Source organism: Lissotriton vulgaris, chromosome 5 (genome assembly GCF_964263255.1).
Source record: "Lissotriton vulgaris chromosome 5, aLisVul1.2, whole genome shotgun sequence".
NCBI lineage: Eukaryota > Metazoa > Chordata > Amphibia > Caudata > Salamandridae > Lissotriton > Lissotriton vulgaris.
The window spans coordinates 272,883,250-272,911,231 of NC_141693.1; the positions used below are offsets into that span (position 1 = coordinate 272,883,250).

The window sequence follows — 27,982 nt, forward strand, 5'->3', positions numbered from 1 at the left end:
TGTTGTCCAATGACACCTGTGTGAAATTGTAAGTTACTGACCACTCTTCCTTTGTATTTTTATAGCAAAATCATCCTCGGAGGCTTCACTTTGTTGAGTAGGTGCAGGGCATGTTGTGCTACTGCTACCACCAGCAGTGGCAGAGGATGTTTGAGGGTACACATGTTCCGTCGAGTTGAAGTTATCCCTTTGTTCATTCAGGATCATTTGCTGTTTTTTTTTTTTTTTTAATTTTTGAAAACCTTTATTGCGCAAAGTCATAAAACAAATACGGGCCTACAACCATCCGGCCGGCCTCGACAACGTTTGGAGCACAGCAGCAATCAATACGTCACCTCAGTAGTCATACAAACGAGTTACAATTGACTTGAGTTACACTGGAGAAGTACATACTACCGGGGAGCAGGAGACGTGAAGGTTTATTTTAAAAGTTTTTTTTTATGAAGAATAATAACTGTAGTGACTAGAAAGGATCAAGGACCAAACATATCAACCAGATCTAAAGTGAGCAACTCGTAGCACAGAGATACAGCAAGCATGGAGACAACTTCAAAATGGCGCCCCCAAAACAGTACAGAAGGATTGACAATCGCAGAGTTCGTAGTGCGCCAGGTGCTACCCACCCCCTTATAACTAACGCCATTGACCCAAGGAAAAAGGGAAAGTAAAGAATACAGAAAGAAGAAAAATAAGGCCCATAGAAACCAAAACGGACAAAGTAATATCCCCCCCACCCTACACGCATGCAGAGGCTACGGCCTATCCCCCCCCTAGCAGTGTGTCTGTCGCCCCAAAAGAGTACCCGAAATAAAGAAGAGAGAAAAGAAAGAAAAGGAAAACACGTATTACCGGAGGAGGGCCAACCATGTGCACCCGAAACAGTCCCAAGATGATTATCGGCCACCTCACCCCCGACCCCTAATCAATTCTCAGCCAACGTCCAGCCGCCCCATCCATCCATAGCAGTCTTGGTAATGCAAGCAACAGCAATTAGGAAGGGGAAAAGCAGAGTCAACCTTGTCCCTTACGATCCAGCGTGCCAGTGAGGTGCAGAAACGATGGAGCCACACGGACCAGGAGAAGCCGCCAGGGCAACCTAGATGGGTCAGAACACCGTCCACCAACATACATCCAACTCAGGGCATTGCGATCCATTAAGGTACAGCACAGGCCATCACAAAGCAGCAGTCCTCCGAAGGCAGTCAAACCAAGCAGAAGCAGCATACCCAGAAGAAGAGTACCAGCAATGCCAAGAAGTCCCAGTGTAGGTAGCAAACATGGCGTCCAAGAGCGATCCCCAAGCAACAGGACAGGTGAAGGACTCTCATTGTTTTCCATCACTGTGACCGGCAATGTCGCGGTGACGATCGGCTCCATCTCCCCCAGCGCCCCATCGTGTCTCAAAAGAGGCAGGTAGCAATATTTGAGCCCAGGGTGTGGCGAAGCGCCTTGCACGCAAATGCCAGTTCGGCTAGTCGGGGAAAGCGGAGGCAGAAGGTCGTCCAATCGGCCCTCCAGGTCCCGGGCAGTGCTAACCAAAGCATCCCGCAAACCGGTCAAGGCCCTCATCACATCGCCGATATTTAGGGGCGCCTCGGGAGAGGAGGGTTCTGCAGTCCCCAGCACACAGGGCTCGCCTGCTTGTGGCAGCCTGCGATTCCGCGCACCGGTATCATACCCCAACAGCCGGTTATCAACTCGGCTCCCCGACATACACAGCCAGGGCACGGGAACCAAGGCAGCCTCTTCCATTGTAGCGTTGCGTGCAGTGGTGAATCCGAGTCGGTCGTTTCAGGCGCCCTCAGGACAGATCAGCTCAGCAAGCACAAGCGCTAGCCACTCCGCCCAAAAATGGCCCCCTCCGACTCCACTTGAAGACAAGGAAAGCCGCGGGACAATCAAAGGGGAGGGATACAATTGTAGCAGTCACGACAATAAAGCCGTGAAAGCATGCAAGTCTCGAAGGAAATTGTTGCGCTGTAGCCGAAGGTCCCGGATTCCTGCCTTGTCTCGCCAGCCGCCTCGCCCTGCCCCCAATGGCCGCTGTTGTTGTTGTCCGGCTGGGCACGATCGAGAACAAAGGATCGATCCCCTTCTTCAAGCACCGGCAGGCGATCAGGGCGTCCCGTCACTCCCAATGCAGGGAAATCGTCAAGAAGCACATCCCTGAAATCAGCTTCACCTCCCGGTCCCGATGCCGCATAGCAGTCACAGGATGGCATGCAGGAGAAGAGGCGGCCCGGGAGGGAAGCAGACGGATCGACGGAGCCGAGGGCTCAGGCGGCCATCACGGTTGCTGGCTAGGCTCCTCCCATTTGCTGGTTTTTGATGACCGTCAGCAAGTCTGCATGGAAGGCTGTCGTGGCTGACAGGAAGAGGTCTTGCCGTTGCTGCATGTCTCTCATTTGGTTCACAATATCTTGGAGGTGCTGGGCTATATCCCTGTTGGCATTTTGTGGTGGCATTTGGACATGCCTCTCACTCATGATATTGGAAATGTTTGACAAAGATTGAGCTAATCCTGGTGTTTGTGTGGAGGTGACTTCATCAGTGACAATGTTTGCCAAATCTGGATTGATGCTTGGTAGTATGGATCGCATGATGGCAGCAATACTTGGCAATGCCACATGTACCTCACTGAGGTGTTCCCGCTGTACACTTACAGCAGTTCTTTGGAACTCATGTTGTGTGTTGTGCCACTCATTAATCATGTTTGTTGAGGAAGGTACAGGTGGTGGTGGTGGTAGAGTTTCGACTTCAGCATCAACCACATCGTTGTCACACTGTGGAGGGGGTGTGGGTGACCGTATGGTGGTTCTTTCCACCTCAAGTGTGTCAGTATCAATGGTGGGAGGATTGTCATCCATATCATCCAATACATTGTTGTCATTCAGTTGTTGTGCAGTTGATGCAGCATCCACTGTGAAAAAAATGTGCAAATCTGTTAGTAGTATTAGCAGGTTTAATTGTAGAAATGTTTAATCAGAGCCATGACATGTGCACTCATTGTCCAACACTGCAATTGTAATTTGGTGTGTGATTACAGGGTGTTCGGCTCCTTTTAAAACAAACAATTGAGATGTATCATTGTACAATTTGTGAACATTACGGCCCATGGGTACAGGTACTCACTCAAAGTATCACACACCCTATTTATCTGAAGTTTGTTGTGTGCCAGCATATCACCGGCAAAGGACACACTGTTTGTGACGTTGTCAGATTATTTTCTGACAAGACAGGATTTACAGTTGTCTGCAATTGAGACTGACAGACACACTGCTTTGTACACATTGGTCATTACATTGTAGTCAAGCAATGACTGAATACAAAACAGATTTGCAACAAATTGTATGACATTACTCAACACAATCTCTTATGTCAAACCCATTTTGTGAATGATCGTAGGAGTCAACCTACAATGATGACAAGGTAACTGACATTGGTTATTGTGCTGAATGGACTACCCAGGACCCAACACCTCATCGAGCAACAGTTACCACTGATCCCCCAAATGCCATGCCCATACAGACACAAAGTCAAAGGAAGATATCTGGTCTACACTACGGAGTACATGCTATTTGATGAGCAATACCAGTGTGCATGTCATTTCATTGTACACTCTTACTACACAATGGCATACCAAACATTGTATTTAAAAAATATATATTTTTATTGTCATATCAAGGGCACACTTAAGCGTATATACATGTCTTCTACAGGTATTCGCTTAATAATGCACGCCTCCATTACAATTTTACCAACAACAATATAATTTTTCTCTTTTTCCCTCTTTATCAGTGTCCCTCTCCTTGATCTCATGATTACTATCGGATATTCCTTTTCATAACTTTGCGGTAATTAAACTCCCTCTCCCTCCCGCCCCTGGCACTTCCATGTAACATAGGGCGTTGTGTTTATGAGCAATCTCCATTCTGCAGTAGTCCGTGACATAATGTCCATTCGTCCCGCCATCATTTCTGTACCATGGTACTGTAAAATACTACCAGTCCCAGGCCTGCAACCTGTACTCCATGTATGTGGTTTCCTGCGAGTTATGCTCTACCTCCCACGTTTGGGTCCCCTCGTGCACCCACCATCCTCCATCACATTCATCATCAACACGTGCATTCACTGGATGTGCATCTCCGTACCCCTTTCAAATTCTACCATCATGCCCCAGTCTAAAGAAATCGGTAGTTTGTGTAGACCTCTTCGCTCCTCCCTTTGTAGCTCCAGGCCCTCCGCCTTACCCCATCTCACCACCTCATTACTCCAAGATACCACACTCGGTGGTTTCACTGACTTCCATTTCATTGCTATCATCCTCTTCGCTAGTATCAGTGCTAGGTCTACGAATCTGGTGGCCACACTCCTTTTCTTCTCTTTGTGTCCCAGCCCCAGTATGGTGTATAGTACCGACTCATAGGGTCTATCCGGGGCAACCTCCCCTAGGATGTGGTGAATTGTGGCCCAGTAACCTCCCAACTTGGGGCAGTCCCAGAACATGTGTAGCATACCCGCATCATTACAGTGGCATCTGAGGCATTGATTGGACGCCTCAGGGAACATCGCCTGTATCCTTTGTGGCGTTAGGTACGCTCTATGGATGATCATGAGTTGAATGAATTTGAACTTAGGGTTTCATGACACTTTCTTGGGGAGTTGTAGTATCCTCGCCCAGTCTTTATCATTAATGCCTCCGCCTGTATCTCCCTCCCAGCGTGTACGAAGGCAGTGCAGCGGGGTATTTTTACTTGTTCTAATACCCTTAGCGATCCACTTTGTCAAGTGGCTGCCCGACCCCATGAGGTATTGCATAGTGAGTAGGGCCGTCGCCTCCGGTTCCATGCCATCTCTCGCCCAGTGTGTGGAAATGTAGTGCGTGACTTGTGCATGTAATATAAACATCGACCTTGGTGCCTGGTGAATTTGTAGAAAGTCCGCATGTGTTAGAAGTCTACCCTCCGAAAAGAAGTCCCCTACCTGCGTCACTCCAGCCTCGTGCCATGGACTCAGCCTACGTTCTGTGAGTGTTCCTGTTCCTAAGGGTATGCCCAGTAGAGGTATCGTGGGTGCATAAGCCTGTTGATTGCCAATGTACCTTAACGCTGCTCTCCACTGCTGTATTGCAAGTTTAAGCAAGGGGGGGGCTGACGGTGGCATTTTCTCTTTGGGGAGCAACAATCGGTGTATGTGACCCCCTGCTCCTATCTGCCTCTGACATGGTCAATTTGTGCAAGTTGCGACCTGCCAGCCAGTAAGCCAGCCACTGGAGCTGGCAGGCGTATCCATATGATATCATATCCGGCACTCCCAAACCTCCGCCGTCCGTCGGCAGTTGCAGTTTGGCTAGACTTATGCGTCTCCTGCCCGTACCCCAGACCAATTCCGTCACCAGTGTATTCAGTTGCTTAAAGAAGGCCCTGGGTACTAGTACTGGCACATTCGTGAAGTAGTATATCGGTCTGGGCAGGACCACCATTTTCAAGATCGCCACTCTGCCTGCGACCAACAATGGTAAGGTGTTCCAAAAGCGGATTTGTGGTTTTAGCGCATTAAGGGCTCTACCCAGGTTGCCCTCGAATAGATCCTGTTCATCTCTATAAATTTGTATACATAGGTATTTGAATGTTACCGGAGCCATTTGGAATTGGTAGGGGACGAATTGTATGTGGGTATCCATCATGGGCCTGCGAAAACTATACCCGTACGATTTAGAAGCGTTAATCTGGAGACCGGATATCTCTCTGAACGCTTCAAACACCTCCGATATCGGTTCCAATGGGTCTGTCATGTTTCGCAGGAATAATAAAATGTCTTCTGCATATGCAGAGATGATATGGTGGGTATTAAGTTGGGTTATCCCCATAGTATGCGCCATGGTGCGGACTTTTATCATCAGGGGTTCTAGGGCTATTATAAATAGTAAGGGCGATAATGGACATCCTTGTCGCGTTCCCATAGCAATGTCAAGTTGGGCTGAGATGCATCTATTAGTCCTGACTCGTGCTGTGGGTATGTGATATAATAGGGCGATCCATTTCGTGTATGCTTGTGGAACGCCAAATTTGCCCAATACCGCTAGCATATAATCCCATCTCAGGGAGTCAAATGCCTGTTTAAGGTCTAGTGATATACACACTTCATTATTCTCCCCTTCCTCCCCTCCGGCCATTAGTTGGTTCAGTCTCCTCAGGTTCAGTGCAGTGCTCCTACCTGGTACAAATCCGCACTGGTCCGGATGTATTAGATCAGGAATATATTGTGACAGTCGAGTTGCCAAGATGTTGCTTAATATTTTATAATCCGTGTTGAGGAGCAATAGGGTTCTGTAATTCTCTAAGCACAGCGCATCTCTACCTGGTTTCAACAATGATACTATCAGTGCCTGGAGCGTCGACGCAGGGAGTTTACCACCTTCCATCGCCTCTTTGTAGAGGGTTAGAAGGCGGGGTGCCAGGACCTCAATGTATGTCAAATAGAATTCCACCGGCAGCCCATCCGAGCCCGGTGCCTTATTCCTCGGTAGTGCTTTTATGGACAGCCTAACTTCCACCAGAGTGATGGGTTTAGCAAGAATCTGTTGTTGTGCATCTGTCAGTTGGGGAATACAAATGTCAGCCAAGAAGGAATCAAGTTCCGGTTCCTGTCGTAATTTGGCGATGGCCGAGTTAGCGCTTAGCTGTGCTACACGTTTTCCATTTAACTTGGCCATATTCGGAAACGCCATTTTGTGTGTTACGGCGGCCATCTTAGATCATAAGCGGCCTCGTGGCCAGCATGGCCTTTAGTCCGTTGTCCGTGCCATTGACCACTTGAGTTTGCCCAGCAACAGGCTATTTTTAGTACTGGTCAAGCCCGTACATGCGCAGTCCCCATTGACCAGTCACCCCTCTGGAATGTGCCGCCTAAACTGACCAGCAGAGTTGTAACTCCTCCAATAAGCTGGCTGTGTTCCAAAGATGACCTTATATGTACATAATGCTTGTAACTTTGTTCCAACCATTGTTTTATTACCTGTAAATTGTATAAAAGAGCAAGTCACACCGATGTTCGGTGTGATACTTCTTGCATTACCGAAGGGTGCTGTAGGAATGTACCACCACCCCATGGGGTCTTAATAAACTTGTTCTTTGCATTTTTCAGTTTCCGTGCCAACAGTTCTTTCGGTGTAAGTGGGTTATCTTCGGAGCATGTAGGCCTTGGGAACCCAATACCACAAATTGGCGACTCTGGTGGGACTCATCGGCGACTCGGATGCCCGAAGGAGAGGTCGTGACGAAGGTCTGGATACCCGCCATGGACGCGCGCTGCCACTGAGTGACCCGAGTCTTGGCACCCACGGTGTTTTTTCCTTTCCTTCCGATCTGACCTTCCAGGTGGCGCCGGTCTCCGACTGAGTCCTCGATCGTCCATGTTGCTGGATAAAGTGCCGTTTGGCTGATTCGATTACAAGACCTTGGCAGTTGGAAACTGGACCTTTGAGGCTTTGGGTAAGATTTGTGATTGGTAAGGTAGTCTGCGGACGCTTACTGAAGTCCTATGATTTGTGATCGGTAAGGTAGTCCTCGGACGCTTGCCGAAGTCCTATGACCTATGACTTTGATTTGAGTTAGCTAACATTTGTGAATTTGTGAACTTTGAAAAATATATGTGTAGTGCACTTCACATAGGCAGGCATGTAGAGATGTTTCTCTAATTTTGTTTTTTTCCTTTGAGCGGCACGTTTGTGTGAAGTACTGTAAGTGCCATTTTTTACGGTATCGCCCTTTCGTGGTACCTTTTGAACATGCCTGTTTTAAGCACACTCCGAGGGATGTGCTGTCTTGGAAATGGTACCACAATTAGGTTAGCAGAAGCACAGCCGGCTCCCCCAGAGGGAACACCAAATAGGGACATGTATATAAAATATGGCCTTCCACCTATAATGTACAGTAAATTATGGAATAAGTATACTAAATCAGATCCTGAATTGCAATGGCCTCTACATGGGTCGTTCGATTTACGCAAAGTACAGTTTGTGGAGCAATGTTTGTTTCAACGTAGGTCTAGACAGAACATGTTTGATTGTGTACGAATGTGGGAGAAAGCGGTGCGTGAGCGAATGAAGCGTGAAGTTGCCTTGGCGGACAAAGAGCAGCGTAAGGCTGCTCGGGATAAGGCTTTACAGCTCGAGGAAAAAGAGGCGCAGGAAAAGAAAGAGAGGGAGGAACGGGAACATAAATTGCAAACGACTGGTCAATTTCCTATTCGTCGACCGCTTTATCCTGTCCTTAATAATGAAATTGATGATTTTTCATTGCTAGATCGATCACCGCCTCCGTACGTTTCGCCTACGGCTCCAACTGCAGAATCGGACGAGGATGGACAGGATAAGTCGGGAAAGAAGGGTGTATCTGGTCTCAGGTTTTCTGCGGAGAGATCCGCACATTTATGTAGTTGGGCTCGTAGAGTGAACACGAAGTATGTTACTCAGTCTGAAGTTATTTCTGAAAGGGGTACTTGGACAGACCAGGAGTTACTGTATTTTTTGGCTACTTTGGCAGATGAAGTTGTTACCTCATATCGTAAAGTTTCAGATACGCTAGAACCTAAGGCTGTGTCAGTTCATCGTGAGAATCTAGATGCAGGTGTATTTGTTCTTGCAGATGTCGATGCCTTTTACAATCAACTTATCCAGCTGCGAGATGAGGCTATCAGATTGCGGGACGAGCGGAAAAGGAATAAGGAGTCCGGGCCGGAATCTGATGGGCAATCTAAGGAGTGTTCTCTCCGGGGTTCAGATAAGAGTTCTGCAATGCATGTTATGCCTATGCGTGAAGCCGCACCTTTGTATGTTCCACCAAAAGGGGAAGGTACAGATGATGATAAAATGTCAAAGGATGCGAAGGGGTATTTTATATATAACTGGGTGTATACGCCTTGGAATAGAGCGGATGTTATGGCATTGAAAAATTCTTTACCTGACCTTCGTAAAAATCCGGCAGCGTTCTATGAAGGGGTGGAAGGGGCTATTTCGTCTTGTGTGATGACTCTTGTTGACATAGATCTGTTTTTTGGGTTAATACTTCCGCCTGACATGTGGAGACAAATCCGTAAAAATAATGATGAAACAATACTTGGGGGTACATGGAAAGAGATAAATGAAGCTGATTTAGAGAGGAAACCGGCATGCAAGCCTTGCCAGTTGATTTTAGACCTCCCAACGGCCATTTTGATTAAATTAAAAACGCTCGTACCTTCTAAAAAGATCGATTGGACCATGTTAGCTTCGTGTAAGCAAAAGCCAGATGAAACGGTTTCAGATTTCTTTACACGCTTCGAAGAGGCGTTTCACGATTACAGTGGTCAATCTTTAACAGATGATACAGGTCGGCATTTGTTTGTAGATAAGTACGTGGCTAATCTCCTGCCGGAGATTGCAAAGCGATTGAAATCGAGTGAAAGTTCCTGGGCCACGGCGACCCCTGCGTCTTTGTTGACTATGGCTCAGTATTATGAGTGGCAGGAGTTGGAGGCTAAAGAAAGGTTTGATAAAAAGGCGAAAGAATTGAAAACGAAGGTGATGTTGGCACAGGTTCGTGGAACACAGGGTAGAGGGAATGAAAGAGGTAGACGAGGTGGAGGAAATACGTCGTATGGTCGTACGGATATAGCGGAGGATCAATGTGCTTATTGTAAAGAGTTTGGGCATTGGGCTGAGGATTGTCCGGTACTTCGTGAACTACGTAGTCAGCGTGGTCGAGGAGGTGGTAGGTCGCGGGGCGGTTATACAAGGGCGAGAGGTGGCGGAGGTGATCGTGGAAGGGTTGAGCAGAGGGGTCGTAGCCAGGATGAACGAAATACTTTTGATAGACGAAACCAATATCAGATATCAGAGGGTGAAAATGTGGAGCACCAGGATTATGTGCATGCATAGGACTGCGTAGGATGGGGTGCGGAACCAATTGAAGTGCCGGTAGATCAGGAAGGTCCATATGTAACAGCGGGCATTTTGGGTTCTACTGATCAATTCCTAGTCGACACCGGAGCTACTCGTAGCGCTTTGTCAAAGAAATTGGTTCCGAGGGCTCCCCTGTCTGGCGAAATGATAACATGTGTAGGGTTTGATGGCACACCCTCCCCTAGCCCTTTGTCCAAACCCCTTGCACTCTGTCGTGACAAATTTTTTAGTTTTGGCCAATTTTTGTTATCGCCCTATACACCAGATAATATTTTGGGCATCGATTTGCTTAAATACTTTCGAGCAACGATACGGTGCGCTCCTGAAGGAGTGCGGGTTATCCTGAATGACAATTACCCTGACCCAAATAGGTTCTATACCATATTAGACATTCCAGCTTTGGCCTCTCTCCCAAACACGTTATGGGCGACCTCAGACACGGATGTGGGGGAGATGCGCATTCCACCTATTCATATTACTGTTAAGGAGGGGGCCTCTCTGCCACGGGTGCCTCAGTATAAGATTTCGAGGGAAGGTGAAATTGCCCTGACTCTCATTGTTCAGGATTTGATAACTGCAGGAGTGGTGGAGGAGGTTCCTTATAATGTTTGTAACAGCCCTATTCTTCCGATTCTTAAGAGAGATACTGACGACAAAGTCTATCGCTTTATTATTGACTTGAGAGAGATCAACAAAATTGTCATTCCCCAATATCCGGTGGTGTCCGACATTACGACCTTGCTCACACTGGTACCACCAACGGCAACGACCTTTAGTGTAATTGATTTGAAAAACGCTTTCTTTTCTATCCCTGTCCATCCCGATAGCAGATATCTGTTTGGCTTCACGTTAAATAATAAATCGTATAGATTTTGTCGTGTTCCCCAAGGTTACACTGAGAGCCCGAGTATCTACAGCCAGGCTTTGAAAAGGCAGCTTGATTCCTTTGAGTTGCAATGGGGTGTTGTTCTCATCCAATATGTGGATGACCTTCTGCTTGCTGCAGATTCTTACACGCAATGTGAGGAGAGTACGATTGCATTGCTTTCTTTTCTGGCGCAGAATAATCACAAGGTTTCTAAGAAAAAGCTACAATACTGTAGACCCAAGGTGACCTACCTCGGTCATCTTTTGTCTAAGGAGGGGCGTGCATTGACATCAGATCGAATTCAGGCAATTTTAGATACACCAGTCCCCCGCACACAGAGAGATGTACGCGCCTTCATAGGGTTAACGTCCTTTTGTAGGCAGTGGATCATGGGGTTTTCGTACATTATAAAGCCTTTGTTAGCGTTACTGTCCAAAACTACACCAATGCCCCTTGAATGGACAGATGAATGTCAAAATGCTTTTGATCAACTAAGACAAGCCCTTTGCTCTGCACCCGTATTAGGTACACCAGATTATACGAAGATTTTCACATTGTACGTGCACGAGAAAGATGGGTGCGCGTTATCAGTATTAGTGCAGACACACGGGGACAAGCAGAGGCCATGTGCATACTTTTCTGCTATTCTTGATCCTGTAGCGCGAGGGTTACCTGGGTGTTTCCGAGCAGTTGCAGCAACAGCAGTAGCGATACGGCAGAGTGAGGGAATAGTGTTATCGCACAAATTGTTGGTGTTAGTTCCCCATGCAGTAGATGCCTTGCTAAATCAAACAAAGACCCAATATCTCACGAGTGCACGGTTAACAGGATATGAGCTTACACTGTTGGCGCCACAAATCACACTAAAAAGATGTGCTACTCTGAACCCTGCCACTTTATTGCCCTATCCGGTCGAGGAGGGTCAGGAAGAAAAACATCATGACTGTGTTTTCCTGACCGAGGAACAGACAAAGGGTCGTGTTGACCTACAGGATATGCCACTTCCAGATGTGGATGGGGAACTGTGGGTTGATGGATCATGTTTGAGGCTGCCAGATGGCACGACTTCCGCGGCCTATGCAATTACGACACTTAAGACAGTGGTGGAAACGGCTAGAATACCACAGAAATCGGCTCAAGCAGCGGAGCTGATAGCCTTGACAAGAGCCTGCGAACTGAGTGCTGGTTTATGTGTGAACATATACACAGATAGCCGGTACGCCTTCGGAGTAGCACATGACTTCGGTCTACTCTGGAGAGAGCGTGGGTTTTTAACTTCTCATGGAGTACTCATTATGCACGGAGAACTGGTGCGTGATCTCCTAAATGCGTTGCTTTGCCCAAAGAAAGTAGCGATAATAAAATGTAGCGCCCATAAAAAGATCACTGATGAAGTGGGACAAGGAAATGCCTTTGCGGACAGCATAGCGAGACAAACGGCTATGTCTCGAACTGACTCCCCCATGTATGTGACAAAATCCCAAGCAGAGCGATGGAATGATGCTAGAGCGGAAATATTAGACATTCAGAAATCAGCTACTGAATCAGAACTTGCGGCATGGGCAACTGATGGGATGCTAGATGATGAAGGGTGTTGGAGAAGCAAGGACATGGAGAAATGGAAATTGCCTGCAGCTTACTTGCAAGCGATGGTCCAGATGACACATGGGTTGGCGCACGTGGGGGCTCTTGCAATTACTCGATTGTTAACACGAGTTTGGGAGCATCCCGAGATTGCTAACACTGCCAAGAGAGTAGTGCAGACCTGTCTGATATGTTTGCAGCACAATCCTGCTAAGGGGACCCATACTCCGAAAGGAGGGTTCGTTCCACCTTCTGCACCATTCGAGGTACTTCAAATGGATTACATCCAGCCTGAGCGCTGCAATAACCTTAAGTATGTCTTAGTGGTGGTGTGCGTTTTTAGAAAATGGGTTGAAGCCTTCCCCACGAAAGATAATACAGCTTTAACAACAGCTAAGGTGTTGCTCAAGGAGTATTTTCCTCGCTTTGGAGTTTGCAAATTTTTATGGAGCGATAATGGGCCTCATTTTGTCGGGAAAATTGTGGAGTATGTGCTGAAGGGGTTAGGGATCCAACAGAAGTTTCATGCTGTGTTCCACCCTCAGTCGGCAGGTCTTGTCGAGCGGTATAATGCCACGTTGAAACTAAAACTGGCTAAGATCGTGGCGTCCACGTCATTGAAATGGCCGGATGCCTTACCGCTAGCGTTACTCTCTCTTAGATCAGTGCCCCACTCTCGGACAGGCCTCACACCATATGAAGTGGTGTTTGGAAGGCCTATGAATATCTGGGGGGTACCTAAGCCGCGATTGATACATGATGTGCCTTGTATAATGATGAACGATTATTTGGCACGATTAACAAATGATTTGCTTTCTATTCATCAACAGGTTCGAGAAGCGCTCCCCGACAACTCTACTGGAGAAGGCCATGATCTTCGCCCTGGTGATCATGTTATGATCCGGTCGTTTGAGAGGGCGAACAGCTTGGAGCCGAGTTGGAAAGGCCCCGAGCAGGTCCTCCTTGCAACTCGAACAGCTGTACGAGTGACCAATAGGAAGCGGCGGATACATTCAACACATTGCCGTCGTGTCTCTCCTGACCTGGTGAATCCTGCTGTGTTGACCGACTTCCAAGAGATTTTGGAGAAAGAAAAGAGCCCAGCTGTGACATCGGCCGAAGCTGAGGGAGCCTTCCCGGACCACACTGTTTCTGGACGAGAGCGCTACAATCTGCGGCCACGATAGGAAGATTTCTTTTGGTTTTCGAGACTGGTTGGTTACCGCTCTGGGGTTTGTGAAACCGAAACCGGGAATCTCAAGGGGGGGGGATCAGTTCTGCCAAGAGTAGTGACACCCGTCTTGACCCCGGAGAAGAAAACAACGGCTACCTCGGAGCTCAGCACCGTATTTTTCCTTTTTAGGTGTAATACACACATATGTACATTTGAGAGCTTGTGAACTTTTGAACTTTTAAGACTTTGAACAATAATTGAACTATGGCGTCTTCTGCATCACGGGATAAACGAATACTTGGTGCCATCCTCTTTGTCCTAACGATTGTGGTGATAGCAGTGATAGCCTGGGTAGTTGAACTTGTGGTGCCTGTACGTAAACATTTGCTGCCGACTACCCCGGCTCCATCTGAACATTTTCACTTCACCTTGCCTTACCATGAAGAACGGCACCGACAGACTTACTTGAACAATAGCTTTATTCAGATCCTGCATCATACACATAACATGACAAATACGTCTAATTGCTGGGTGTGTGGGATGTTGCCCGGGCACCAGAAGAAAGGGGGCACTCCACTCATTCCACTCCCGTTCTCACATAATGGATCTTGCAATGCCTGGTACACTCTTCTCTTCACTTTGAGATGGCCAACAAAAGGGGGGGTGCTTTTCCGTTTGAATAAAGTATGTTATCACGACCGGGATGGGTATCCACGAGCTGAGGGTACTCGATTTGAATGGGAAGAGTATCGCCCCGACAATGTATCTGCCCCACGTGTTTACAGCAATCAACGTAACATTAATGTTTCCAGCTCACATGTTATAAATGTTATTGCCACAAAAGCTGATTTGTGTATACGTAATAAAGGTACAATCTCGGTTGGGAAAAGCGAATGCAATATTACAATCACGTTTGACAGCCCGAATGGCATATCGTTTGTAGCATCACGAAATACGTATTTTATTTGTGGAACGAAGGGTTATCATCAGCTCCCGTTGGGATGGTTAGGTACTTGCTATGTATCTTTTGTACTGCCTTCTGTATTCATTGCCCCACCAATGTACCATAATGATTATATTTTGTATCATGATTTTGTACTGAATCGTGTTAAACGTGCTGTTGTTCTAGATGACATTGACCAGACAGACACTGCTTTGCAACAGTATGTGGATTTCAATTTGGGACTGTTTTCCTTTGTTGGGGCTGCTTTGAATAGTCGAAAGATACGACGACTGACCCGTGTAGTTGAGGCTGTAGCAAATGATACTGCTATTGCGTTGGGGAATATTACTGAGGAACTTCAGATTTCTAGGATCGTTACGCTCCAGAACCGAATGGTTCTAGATGTAGTTCTAGCTGATCGTGGGGGGGCATGTAGAATCATCGGAAGCAGCTGTTGTGTCTATGTACCTGACAATTCACCATCTGTTTATGATGCCATTTCGAAACTGCATAAGATAGCTGCAGAAATACACCCGGATAATGGAACTTGGACTCTTTCAGGGTGGTTCTGGTCAATGCTTACCACTTGGGGTTGGAAGTTGCTAACAATTCTATGTATCATTGTAGGGATACTGTCTGGTGTATGCTTATGTATTCAATGTGGTCCAGCTTTGTGTTCTATGTGCCTATCGGCGTGTATACCATCAAGACGAGCTCTTGCTCACGATAAAATGATGCTTCATAAAGAAGTGACCCAAATAATGTTGATCGATATTGAAGATGAACACCCAGATTATGTTCACTATGAGGTAGCTTCAGCTAAACGCTAAAAGGGTCGTCTGTCGTAATTTGGCGATGGCCGAGTTAGCGCTTAGCTGTGCTACACGTTTTCCGTTTAACTTGGCCATATTCGGAAACGCCATTTTGTGTGTTACGGCGGCCATCTTAGATCATAAGCGGCCTCGTGGCCAGCATGGCCTTTAGTCCGTTGTCCGTGCCATTGACCACTTGAGTTTGCCCAGCAACAGGCTATTTTTAGTACTGGTCAAGCCCGTACATGCGCAGTACCCATTGACCAGTCACCCCTCTGGAATGTGCCGCCTAAACTGACCAGCAGAGTTGTAACTCCTCCAATAAGCTGGCTGTGTTCCAAAGATGACCTTATATGTACATAATGCTTGTAACTTTGTTCCGCCCATTGTTTTATTACCTGTAAATTGTATAAAAGAGCAAGTCACACCGATGTTCGGTGTGATACTTCTTGCATTACCGAAGGGTGCTGTAGGAATGTACCACCACCCCATGGGGTCTTAACAAACTTGTTCTTTGCATTTTTCAGTTTCCGTGCCAACAGTTCTTTCGGTGTAAGTGGGTTTTCTTCGGAGCATGTAGGCCTTGGGAACCCAATACCACATTCCGAGAGTGACGCGTGCGGACCGTACAGGTCTGCATAGTATTTCCGGAACGTCTCATTTATCTCTAATTGGGTCTGCACTATATCACCATTCCGGTCATACACCTTGGTGATAGGGACGTTGTCCGGAGCATTGCGTGTCATGCGCGCCAGCAGCGCACCAGCTTTGTCAGCCTACGCATGTACTCTATTCGTGCATTCTCTATAATCTATTAACCTTAGCTCTTCCAACAATTCAGCGTGCTGGATGTGAGCTTCCTGTAACTGCATGAGGTTTCCGTCAGTACCTGTAGCTTCGCCCTCAAGTGCCGCTAGGCTCCCCTCCATTGCTCTTAACTTCTCCAGTACTAGGCGCTACATTCCCACTTTAGTGCCCATTACTACACCGCGCAAAGTTGCTGTGAAGGCGTCCCATTCTATTTGCCTGCTGCTGGCGGTGTTTTCGTTCTCTGTGAAGTATGTTGTGCATGCATCTAGCAGTGAGGATTTGAACACTGCGTCTTCCAGAAGACCCGGCGATAGGCGCCATGTCGGAATCGGAGTGGGTATCCTCCCCCACTGCAAAGACAATTCTACCGGGTTATGGTCTGACAATGTCTTTCCCATGTGCGATACTGAGGTGATCGCCCCTCGTAGTGCCCTGGAGCAAAATATGCGGTCTATCCTAGTGTGCAACCTGTGCGGTGGGGAGTAAAATGTGTATTCACTGTCGTTTGTGTGGAGGGTCCTCCATGCATCATCTAGTGCCCACCCGCTTGCCCATTGTGACAGTGCTGCTGCTTGCTTATTACTATCCGTGGCATTCAGCGGTGGGTGCGACCTGTCCAGTGCAGTGTCTAGAACCGCGTTGCAGTCCTCTCCTATTACCCAGTGATGTCCCACCCAGTCCGATAGCACACCGCTAATGTTCTCGAAGAATCTCAATTGCTCTGTATTGGGGGCGTACACACAGCCCAACACCACACTTGTACCATCTAGCGTACCCCAGACAAACACATAACGCCCATCTCTGTCTATCCTTTTTTCCACTGGTGTGAACGGTATATTGTTCCTAATCCAGATCGCCGCTCCCCTCGAGAATGCTGAGTATTCTGTGGCGTACAGCTGGCCTTTCCATTTGCGGGCTAGTTTCTCCCCCCTCCGCCCTATTCAGGTGTGTTTCTTGTAGATACGCTATCTGTGTTTGTCTCCTATTCAGTTGTGCCCTCACTCTGTGCCTTTTGTGGATCGACCCCAGACCTCTCACATTCCAGGTGCAGAACTGGTAATAGTTAGGTAATGACATTACTTGGAAACTCTTTTTTCTCAGACATTGCCCCCGCCCCTCGTGCTTGTGTCAACAAATTGTACATGACATGTGCCATACCTGTGCGCAACTCCCCAACCTTGAGGTCCCCACCCCACAACTGGCCGGGACCAAACATTACTACCCAACAGGGGTATAAACTGAGTGCAGTCATGCCTTCGCCTGGGGGGGGCGTGTTCTCGACCGCTCTCTTCTCTACTGTTAACAGTCAAGGTCCTCCGTGGAATTTTCCCATTATCAACATTTCCCCCCTCTGGTTTCTTTTCCCACCCTCCACAACAGCTCACACTGTCACATATACATCACCACTTCGCCTCTGCATTGCCGTTTTTCACATGTCCTCTGCCATCTGCGCTGTTATGCGTGGAGACCGGTGCAAACTAGCGTCCGTGTCCGATGCTATTGTACTTGAACTGTCTTGGCTGTTCGACACCGTATCAAGGTTCATGTCGTGTTCTGCCAGTGCAGTGGCCGTAAGCGTTACCAAGGCCGCCGGGTTCCCACCTCCATCCGCCCGGACATTCCCATCCTGCGCTGATCGCGCCTCTGGCTCCCCATCCTGGGCCGAGTCGTTGCCCCCTTGTGTAGACTTCTTTCGGTGCCGCATGTCCGCGGAATTGTTCCTCGACCTGGGCGTTGGTAGTGCCACCTCAATCCATTCAGACGCTTCTTCAGGCTCATTGAATAAATGGGACTTACCATCATGGATAATTTTAAGTCTTGCTGGGAAAAATAGTGCATATTTCACGTTGCGCTCTCTCAGAGCACGTTTCACTCCCCAGAATGACGCTCTGGCTTTCTGCACTGCTTGTGTAAAGTCCGGGTATATCGAAATCGTTTGATTGTCATATTTTATCACCCCGGTCTCTCTTGCTGCTTTCAAAATTGTATCCCTGTCTTTGAAGTGTAGGAGGCGTGCTATTAACGGCCTTGGCAGCGCTCCTGTCCTCGGCGGCCTTGGTGGCACACTGTGCGCTCTTTCGACACTATACATCTGGGTGAGGGCCGCAGGGTCCACTATTGTCTTCAGCCAGTCCTCTACGAACTTTGTCGGATTGGCCCCTTCGCTTCGTTCCGGTACGCCTAGGATGCGGATGTTGTTGCGGCGCGATCGTCCCTCCGCATCGTCCACTCTGTCTCTTAAACCCTTAAGCTGCTTCTCCAAGACCTCCAGACGCGTGGAATGTTCAGTCTGTTGTGGAATGAGGTCGGTCAGGGCAAGTTTATTCTCCGCAACTTTTTCCGCCAATTTTTTATGGTCGTCTTTCAGTAGGGAGAGGCTCGTCGACATTGTGTTGATTCTAGCTTCTAGCGCCTCCCTAGATGCTCTAATTTCAGTCAGGATAAGGTCCAGCTTCGCAACCTGTGCACTTAACCCGGTTGGAGGGATTATCTCTTCGTTCGTGGACACTATATGGTCGTCCGATCCGGTGAAGCGAGCCGCCCCATTGGAGACCGGGTCCGGCTGTCGTAGTCTGTTTTGGCCAATTGCTACCGTCAGTTTTTACCACACTGGCTACTTCTGGGCGTCCTCCACCAACCTTTCCGGTGACGCTTGACTAATGTGTAGTTCAGTCTTATTCCCAATAGGGACCTGGCACGCCGTTGGTGCGAGTAAATGGTATGTCCGTCACCAGTGGGATCTACTATGTGTTCGCCCAATCCGACCCCGTTTTGCTGTGGACCTGGGAATAAGAGACTGCGGCTGCTACCGTAGCGCCTGAATGTTATTTGCCATGAGGTGTGCTCCGGTCTATGGCGAGTCTCAGTTACTGTTCTCCGCCGCTTCCGTTGGCAATATAATGACCCTAGGTTCCAGTGTAGTGCGTCCTGAATCCACCTTCACAAGGTCGCCCGAGACCCGCAGGCGGAGTGTGTCAGCGGGCCGTGGTTCAACCTGATCCCCCGTGTAACGTGGCAACCAGTGTGTCTCTGGACCGTATCGGGCCCCAGCGGTCCTTTGCCTGGTGCACTTCCTTCTGTAGGGGCCCCGCTTATTACCCGGTTCCACAATCTGTGTCCACTCCGACCTGGGGCGTCCGCCAGCCTACTGGTCCCATCCCAGCCCCTCTCAGTATCCAGTGATAGGCACCTCCATGCCTGGGGGGGGGTTACAACACCTCCTCCGTCTATCCTTGGGTCACTGAGCCAGTATGGACTCCTGCTGTGTGGCGTGTCGGAGCTTATCGGCCACACAAGTCCTCCTCCTGCCCCTGCCCTCGTGACGAGTCGGGTCTCCTCCTCCGATTCGCCGTGCTCAGGATGTGTCCGGCGGGCCTCGTCCTTCGACTCCCGGCTAAACTGGTAGTAGCGTCTTGAAGCCGACCCCGCAGGTCTCCGGCGTGGAGTCCGCCAATCTCGAGTCCCGTGAAGTCACCAGGGCGGCCAATGCCACCGTTCGCCCTCCGCAGCGCCTTTTGCAGCGGTCGTACGTGCGCCGCGATCCCCTTCTCCGCTGCTCCCGAGAGCCGGCCCCAGTTATCTCAGTCAGCGGTCCCGTTAACTCTGCAGGGGGGAGTTTCAGGCAATGGGTAGTGGTCCGGCGTCAGCCTCCGGCTTCTACCCCGTGACACCCGGCCAGGCTCGATCAGTCACGCCGTCCGGCAACCACTTCCGGTCCGATGCAGCAGTACTTTGGGACGCGGCTCTCCCTCGCGTCTCAGGTGACAAACCGTTCTCAGTAGAACCCGAAGGCTCTTCTGGACCTCTCGCTCCGTCTCCAGCTTCGTTGCGTGTCAGAGGTACCAAGGGTGGTATTTCAAACCAGAATCAGGATAATTGCCAGTATTGTAGGGGTTGTTGCTAACGGAGCTCACTTAGTTCGCGTCCGACATGCTCGGCTGTAGCCATGCCCCCATACCAAACATTGTAGGCATTGACTATTTCACAACTCGGGGTGGCAAAGCCGGTCTGCCATTTTTAATCCAACATGGGATGCTGTGGTGCTGTGGTGCTGTGTTGTTGCTGGGATGTGCTGTGAGGCATTGATGTACACCCAAACATGGTGTTGTTTTTGTGGATGTTACGTGTTGTATGGAGTGCATACCTAGGGATAAACACATTGCATACCATGCTGCAACAGTACATTATTCTGCTACACCAAACAAGTTTGCAATGGTGGCCTTCGCATATCTGCATCCTGTCCAACAGGGTGGGACACTGGCATACGCTGTGGAGGGTGTTGTACCTGACATGATTAGCACTCAAGTTGCACTGCCACTCAAACAACACACATTAGGGAGGCATGTTGCATCTCCTTCATGTAATTGCCCAGCTGTCTTGGCAGGGAATGCTGTACCCAAGACTCTTTTGTTACACCTAGCTGTATGTCATGCTGGCAGATTAACCAACTTTGTGAGTATGCATCACATTGCACCACTGTGTGGATGTCCATTTAAGTGGAAGGGGTGATGTGTAGTGTAGGATGCCCATGGAAATGTGTTCCACAGGTGTTAATATTTTATTTTGCAGCAACATTTGGACCATAAATTAGAAAATTTGGTAGACGTTGAAACAAATTCCATGATGGTGATTGTTCTATGTGGTGGTGCGATTTTATGTATTTTTGTAGGATGCTCATTGGACCTGCTGTACTTTAGATGTGGGCCAGGAATCAGTGATATGCCTACTTAAGTGTACAATGTCTATTCCTTTGTGCTCTCAGTCTGGCCAAAACAGTCAGGTGCAGTTTAATGTTCACAATGCAGCCAACACTGTAGCGTGTATGGAGTACATGGCCACCCATCAGGCCACTGCCAGAACACACTGCCCCTACGTGCATGACAATTGCAACACCACATTGCAGGCCTTGAGTCACTTGTTTGAGGGAGCCTGGCTGCTTACTATCCCTTGAACCAGACTCATAGTCAAAGGTGTACACATATCGCTTTTCCAGACCTTGTTTCATGTTTAAAATCTATAATGTGATGTCAAACGATCTGTGACACATACTCCAAACAACCCTGCCCCTTACAGTATATTTCCAGGATTTATCCTCCAGCCATCTGTCCAGTGCACCTACATCATTTCTCACTTGCAGAATGTGTGCATGCAAGCGCAGCAGGAAGACCAGTTATGCCTAATATTATGTTACAGTTTGTTGTCCGACATACCATTGCATTGCCATTGCTTTTACATATGATGCTTACCACTAGGTCTCTTATTACAGGAGTGTAGTGAGAGCTGGGTAGGATAGCATTGTGCATTACGTTTCCCATCATCAAATGTCCAACACTAAAAGGAACATTTGTGACACATTACAACAGTTGCATGAGATTCATATGACTCCTCAAAAAGGACACTAGCGGGTCAATTCACATTAACTGGCGCATCCCTGCATATCAGCAGGGATGCAGCAGTTATTGTGCGTCACGCCAACACCTCTTTCCCCAACATTGCAGCACACCATGGTGCAAGACTAGTCAGCTATGTGACGCATCTACTGGCGTAAAGGAGCCACATTGTAAGACTCACGTTGCAAGAGCAACGCAGCTCCAGCAAAGCTTGGGGAACAAAAGAGACACAACAGCGTCGCAAATGTGGCGTACGGGCATGTAAATCTGACCATAGACATCACAACAAAAGGGACTCTGATTTTATATGTATGCCACAAAAAAAACCTAATATCATAATTTGGCCCAGACGAGACCCTATTTAGACATTTTGCCTCAGAAGACACCCTATTTTAATATTTTGCAGGTGAGAAAATATGAAAATGGCTTATTTATCTACATTGACACACACTTTTGTGATTTAAAAAAAATTAAATTACAGAAAATTATTACATTTGAGACCGTAGGACACTGTAGTTTCAAATATACTCCCTAAGGGAGTCCTGTTTTGTTTTTTGACAATTAAACAAATAATAAGACTAATGTACATTAGTTATGAACAGGACAGCCAATCTAATATTTGTTGTCAATGGAAATCACTTACTTTGCTATGTCACAGGTGAACACATTAGCTAAGCATGAAGTACTGTAACTGCACTAGATGCATCACAATGCATTCATATCACATACAATGTGATAGCAAATAACTGCCTGTGGTTACTTGTAATTGACATTTAAATGTGATACCTGTGTTGTTGTGTACATGTGGCATGACGTCCAGAACCATGAGTGGAAGCATATAGAGCCATTTGCCACTGGAACACACTTATCAGTCAAGACCATGACTCTTCCACACTCCTCCGCTGCAGCACATACATACAGGACATCCACCGTGTACACAAACACTAAGTAGCCATCTTGCAAGACTGTATGCTTATCTTGCACCCCGCACAAGTCTAATCTCAGGGAAGAAATGCTTCCACAACAGGGCAATAGTGCCTTGTGCCACCCAGCAAAAGTACACTGCACACAACCTGCTAAAGTCCATCCTCCACAATGTGCAAGCACTACACATGCACACCACAGAAACGTGACACTACATTGCTGTTCACTCTTCATTTCTCACTTACTTCACAGACACATACATTTGTTGCGGATCTATGTTCACCATCACCCTCAGTGACAGCTACTTAATTTCCCACACAGCCCACATTAAGGGTGAGTAATTGTCATATCCGACAGGTTAGGAGGACACTCTGTCTAAACATGCAATTGAATGACCCATCAGTGACCATGGTACTGCACAACTTACATAGACAGGCCAGGCAGGCCAACATCCACTTTGCTGCATTTCTTTTCAGGCCCCCATGGGCAAGCAGGGCACATATTCTCATACAATTGTAGCCACCATTGCAAATCAGGCTTACACACCCCCAACTCAATGAGTACATCATGACCTTGGTCCTCAAATTCCACAAGAGACACCACCATGTTGAGGAAACCATTACCTCCTTGGTGATATTTGTCACATTTAAATGAGAGTGCTCTTGTGAACACAAAGCCACATCACAGGAGACATGGACAGGCACATATCCTCCACAGTAGCCACATCCAACAGCACACCCCCACCCCTATTTACGTGATCCAGCCTTCATGGTGACTGTCACGGATTCACCATGCCCACAAAACACCACCACCATCATGTATCCACTTCACAAATGTATACTGGACAGCTAATGAGTTGTCATGGAGTGCCTTGTCCACATCACTTCGCCTACACTTACATAGATGACCCCGCTGCACATGTCCTCCACCCATTGTTCCCTACCTACCCATGCACACTGGCACGCCACAAGGACAGGCAGACAGTATGTGGCACCACTTGCACCTTCTTGGCAACGTCACGCATGACATCCAGACATCCAGTTTTGAGTTTTGGTCTGTAGGTTATGCATGTAGGCATATGGATGGTCCTGTGCACATGTTTTAAGTGGTCGTAGCACCATCAGCTCTTCAGTTTGTACTTCCACAACTGTATAATTGTGGTGGTGCAAGAGCCTACATACATGAAGGCCATTTTGTTTGCTCCAGCAGATATGGACATCAGATTGATTTTGCGTCATTTAGAAATCTAGATATAAATATGTGTCTGACTTACTATTATAGTCATTGTGATTCTGGACTAATACAAGGACTATTGTGGCACAGAGAAAATAATTTATAGCTGCAATGACCACCATAACCCATCACAGAGATATGCGCACTTATGTGTACTTACCTGTTTGTGTGCTCTGCAGTTTCTCTGGCGGCACTGTCCTGACCGGAGATTCCTATTACTATTTCTTCTGGTATGACTTGTGCCACCTGCTCCTCTAGTTCATCCAGGTCCTCCTGGTCTGCTGGGCTGCCTCCTCCAGTTCCAAGGGCTGCCTTGCGGTTTGCCGCAAGTTTTTCTTTTGTGCGGCGCTTGCAATCATGCCACCTTTTTTTGCAGTCAAGGACAGTCCTCTTGGCCTGGGCCACACTATTTATTTTCATTACAATTTGCCTCCATATTGCCTCTTTTTTGCCATGGGGCAGCTTTGAATTTACAAACAGCTGATGCTGGCACTTGGTGACCTCTGCCACCAGGATTTCATTTTCCTCATGGCTGAAATTTGACTTCCGTTTCCGTTTAGCCTCAGCCTGTACATCTGGGCTTCTGCTAGCAGGATTTGCCTGGGGGTCCTGGCTGCTGGTATGTACTTCTTCCATTTGTGTTTGTCTTCTGTGGTCCACAGCTATCGCAATTGATATTTGCGTCACTTATCCTGCAACCTTTTCACGCTTCCAGCAGTTTACAGTGTTGCGCCGGCGCCGCAATGGCGTTACGTGTTGCAAACGACCTTACGTGACTTTTACGCACGTTGCGTCAGGCTGACTTGCGGCACTTTTGCGGCACCTACGTCAGTTTGTCAGACGCAGATTGCCATGTTGCGCCACGCTCCGTCACCTCATTGATTTGGCGCTTCAGCATTGACTTGCGTCATCGCAGCGGCAACGCAAGCCTTTTGGCGCATCTCTGCGTTGCGGCAGAGTTGCGTCACTCTTCATAAATCTGCCCCACAGTGCTTTACAAAGCTTCAAAGTTAATAAATAAATAAAAATCCCCAGCGACTTACCTTTATTACTTTACTTGGAGAGAAGAGAAACCTGGGTCTAGACATCCCTGCCACTGTGTGCCTCCTTTTGAGACAATTAATCGAAACTTTAGATTCAGTATGAGTTGGACAAGGCAGGTGTGAAGGGCTCCCACTTAGTTTAGATTCTAATAGCCTATTGGTTGAACTAGTGTCTCATTATAGGATGTTATGCCAGCGGTAAAAAAGGCGGAGGGAACTGGATGATAGCAAAATTGCAAAAGTGCACGATTCAACACTTCGAATAAACCCGCAATCTTTGTGAGGCATCAAGGAAGTAGTCTAAACCGCAACTCCACAGTATGTTCTATCGCATCTATATCCAAGATTTTTAAAAATAGCACGGAACACAGCGCAGCAAACAAAAATGCTGCACTGTGTTGCATGACAGGGAGGAAGCAGTAGAGCGCCATATCTACTGAAATATGGCTCCTCTCCTCTCCATAGCGCCGGCGCTGATTTGTGGTGCCATGTGCCAGGCACACTCCTTAGCACCATAGTGCTAGGTTGCACCCTGAGCTTACTATTGGTTTTTAACAGGAAGGGTAACCTCCCTTTAAAATATACTATACGTAAACTAACTTTAGAACTTTTCTTACTTTGTATGTGTGATGCACAGTGCATGCATGCAAAATCAGAAAAGGATACATAAAAACATTTCTTCTCTTACCACCTCTTTTCAAGTTGTGTTAGCTTTTGCCTCTAAACCCTGCCTACTGTTGTTTGTAGATAGGGTTTGCATCAAAAGGCATGAGTGGTAGCATGGGAACGCCCCTGTACCACCCATGGTACACCTTTTTGGCGCTAAGTAAAGGAAAGCAGTGCTTTGCGCTGCTTTGCATTACCTTCGGGGTACTTTCCAGCGCAAAACAAGTTTTGCACCGGAAGGGAAATTAGGGGGGGGGGGGGGGGGGGGATTGTGCTGGGTAGCTTCACTTTTGTGGCGCTAACTTAGCGCAAAATGTTTGTAAATCTACCCCAAGTGTGTTGAGCACTAAAAATATCTTTTGACTAATGTCATTTGTAGCTAATAGATTGGTCATTGTTCTGTAGTTTGTGAGACATTTAATGTTTATATATTCATATCTTTCATGGTTGTAATTAATTACTGCTATAAGCATATAAAGATTCACAATCCCAACAAATACACTTTACTTATGCAATCGTTTCTTTAAAAATGTTTTTGACTTGGCTGCTTTCTGTTGTGAAGAGGAGCTCATTGAGGGCAACAGCAGGAATAAAGCTATGCACGACCTGCTGAGAGAGGAAGAGATCTCAATGACTCACATCTAGTGGCTTTGGGATTCGATTCATCAAAATGCCAAGTAGTAGAAGTGACAGCACACACCCTTTAACCTGTAATCACATCACAGTAAGTGACATCACATAACCTCACTTCTGATGGCATTAAAGGAAGTGATGTAATATGACTTCTGACCCTTATGACAAAACTGGAAGTGACAACACCAAAATAATAAAAAAAAGTACAATAAGTGCAAAATGAAACAATATGTTCAAGACTAATAAAATTGAAAAGTTGCAAGAGGATTTAGAAACCTATTTAATTAAAAAAAAAACATATACCAACCCTCTTTTTACCATGTCGGAGAAGCAGCCATCACATACTCATGGTCCGCCATTGTTTGCCAGAGGCCCATGCTATGCTGCCCAATCAGAGCCTCCAATGTCCAATTACTTCCCGACATTAAGACACAACTTTGATTGAAAGGTGCACTCAGGTACAGAGATCAGGAACTGCATCAACTGTTGTTGCAGTGCAGGCTTCAATCATACTCATGGAATAGACACAGAAGAGGTAGCAACAGTTCAAATATCTCATTTCACAAAGCTGGCACAGAACAGGCAGTACTGATGCAAACATTTCTGCCTATGCCGAACCGAGGCTAAACCAATGGGTAGTTTTGACTTTTACTCACAGAACCAAGTTTATTAGTCAATTAAAATCATAAACACAGCACAATAGTACAACAAAAAATTGAGAAAAAACTAAACATGTCTACATCAGACATTGAATTTAGAGCTTTACATTTTCCATCAGACCTTCCTGTCTAAAAAAAATAAAAATGCCCAGTACAGGAATTTAATATCACAGGATGGCTGCTCTAACACCGACAATGACCCTAGATGGAGTAAAGTGAAAAAATGCAGAACTGCCAATTATTGTATTCTAAAAAATATCGTTATAAGTAAAAAATAAAGTGCTTATGTCCAGGATCAGGGAACTGGTATAAGTGCTATGGTAAGTGGACAATGGTTTTCAGCGAGATCAAGTGCCTATATACGAGACTGGGCTTTATTAAAATGCCAGGGTGCAAGGCAAAAGGCCTGGTTGAGCAAATTAACCTTGGCAGGATGGGATAGGGAACCACCACTATGGGGGACCCTAGCAGCCCGTTCTTGCCGCTTACCTGCTCATGTGAATTTAACCTAAAAATGACGGGGTATCACAGCTTAAAATCAAGTTCCAACCCCACCCCCCAAGTTTTCTCTATACTCAATATTGATGATTTTTCTTCTAAAAAGTTTTTAAAAATGTCCCAAAACTCACTTCATATTGACTGGGTCCATTGACTCCACAAGGGCCGTCCTACCGGATCTAATTCTCTGACAAATGCTGGGGGTGTGCGGTATGTTCCGCCCTTCATGCCATGTCTCATATCGTGTGCTAATCCCACCCTGCTCCCTTTAAATACCCCTGCACCCCATAATCATAACCCACCCTTACTCCTTAAAATACCCCAACACCTTTAAACATTAACCCATCTTAACCCTATAAATATACCCTTTACCCCAAAACCCAAACATATCCCAAAACCCTAAAAATACCTATGTACCCCAAAAACCAAACCTAGCCCTGAACCCTATAAATACCCCTGTACCTCAAAACCCAAACCTACCCCTGAACCCTAAAAATACCCCTGTACCCCAAAACTCAAACCTAGCCCTGAACCCTAAAAATAACCCTGTACCCCAAAACCCAAACCTACCACTGAACCTTAAAATACCCCTGTACCTCAAACCCCAAACCTACCCCTGAACCCTAAAAATACCCCTGAACCCTAAAAATACCCCTGTACCCCAAAACCCAAACCTAGCCCCGAACCCTTAAAATACCCCTGTACCCAAATCCCCAAACCTAAACCTGAACCCTAAAAATACCCCTATACCCCAAAACCCAAACCTAGCCCTGAACCCTAAAAATACCCCTGTACCCCAAAA

General features: G+C 47.2%; 1 pseudogene; it reads right to left on the reverse strand.

Moving 5' to 3' along the window:
- Positions 1-33: 33 nt before the first annotated feature.
- LOC147710679 (uncharacterized) lies at positions 34-24,317 on the reverse strand (annotated as a pseudogene).
- Between the last annotated feature and the right edge of the window lie 3,665 nt (positions 24,318-27,982).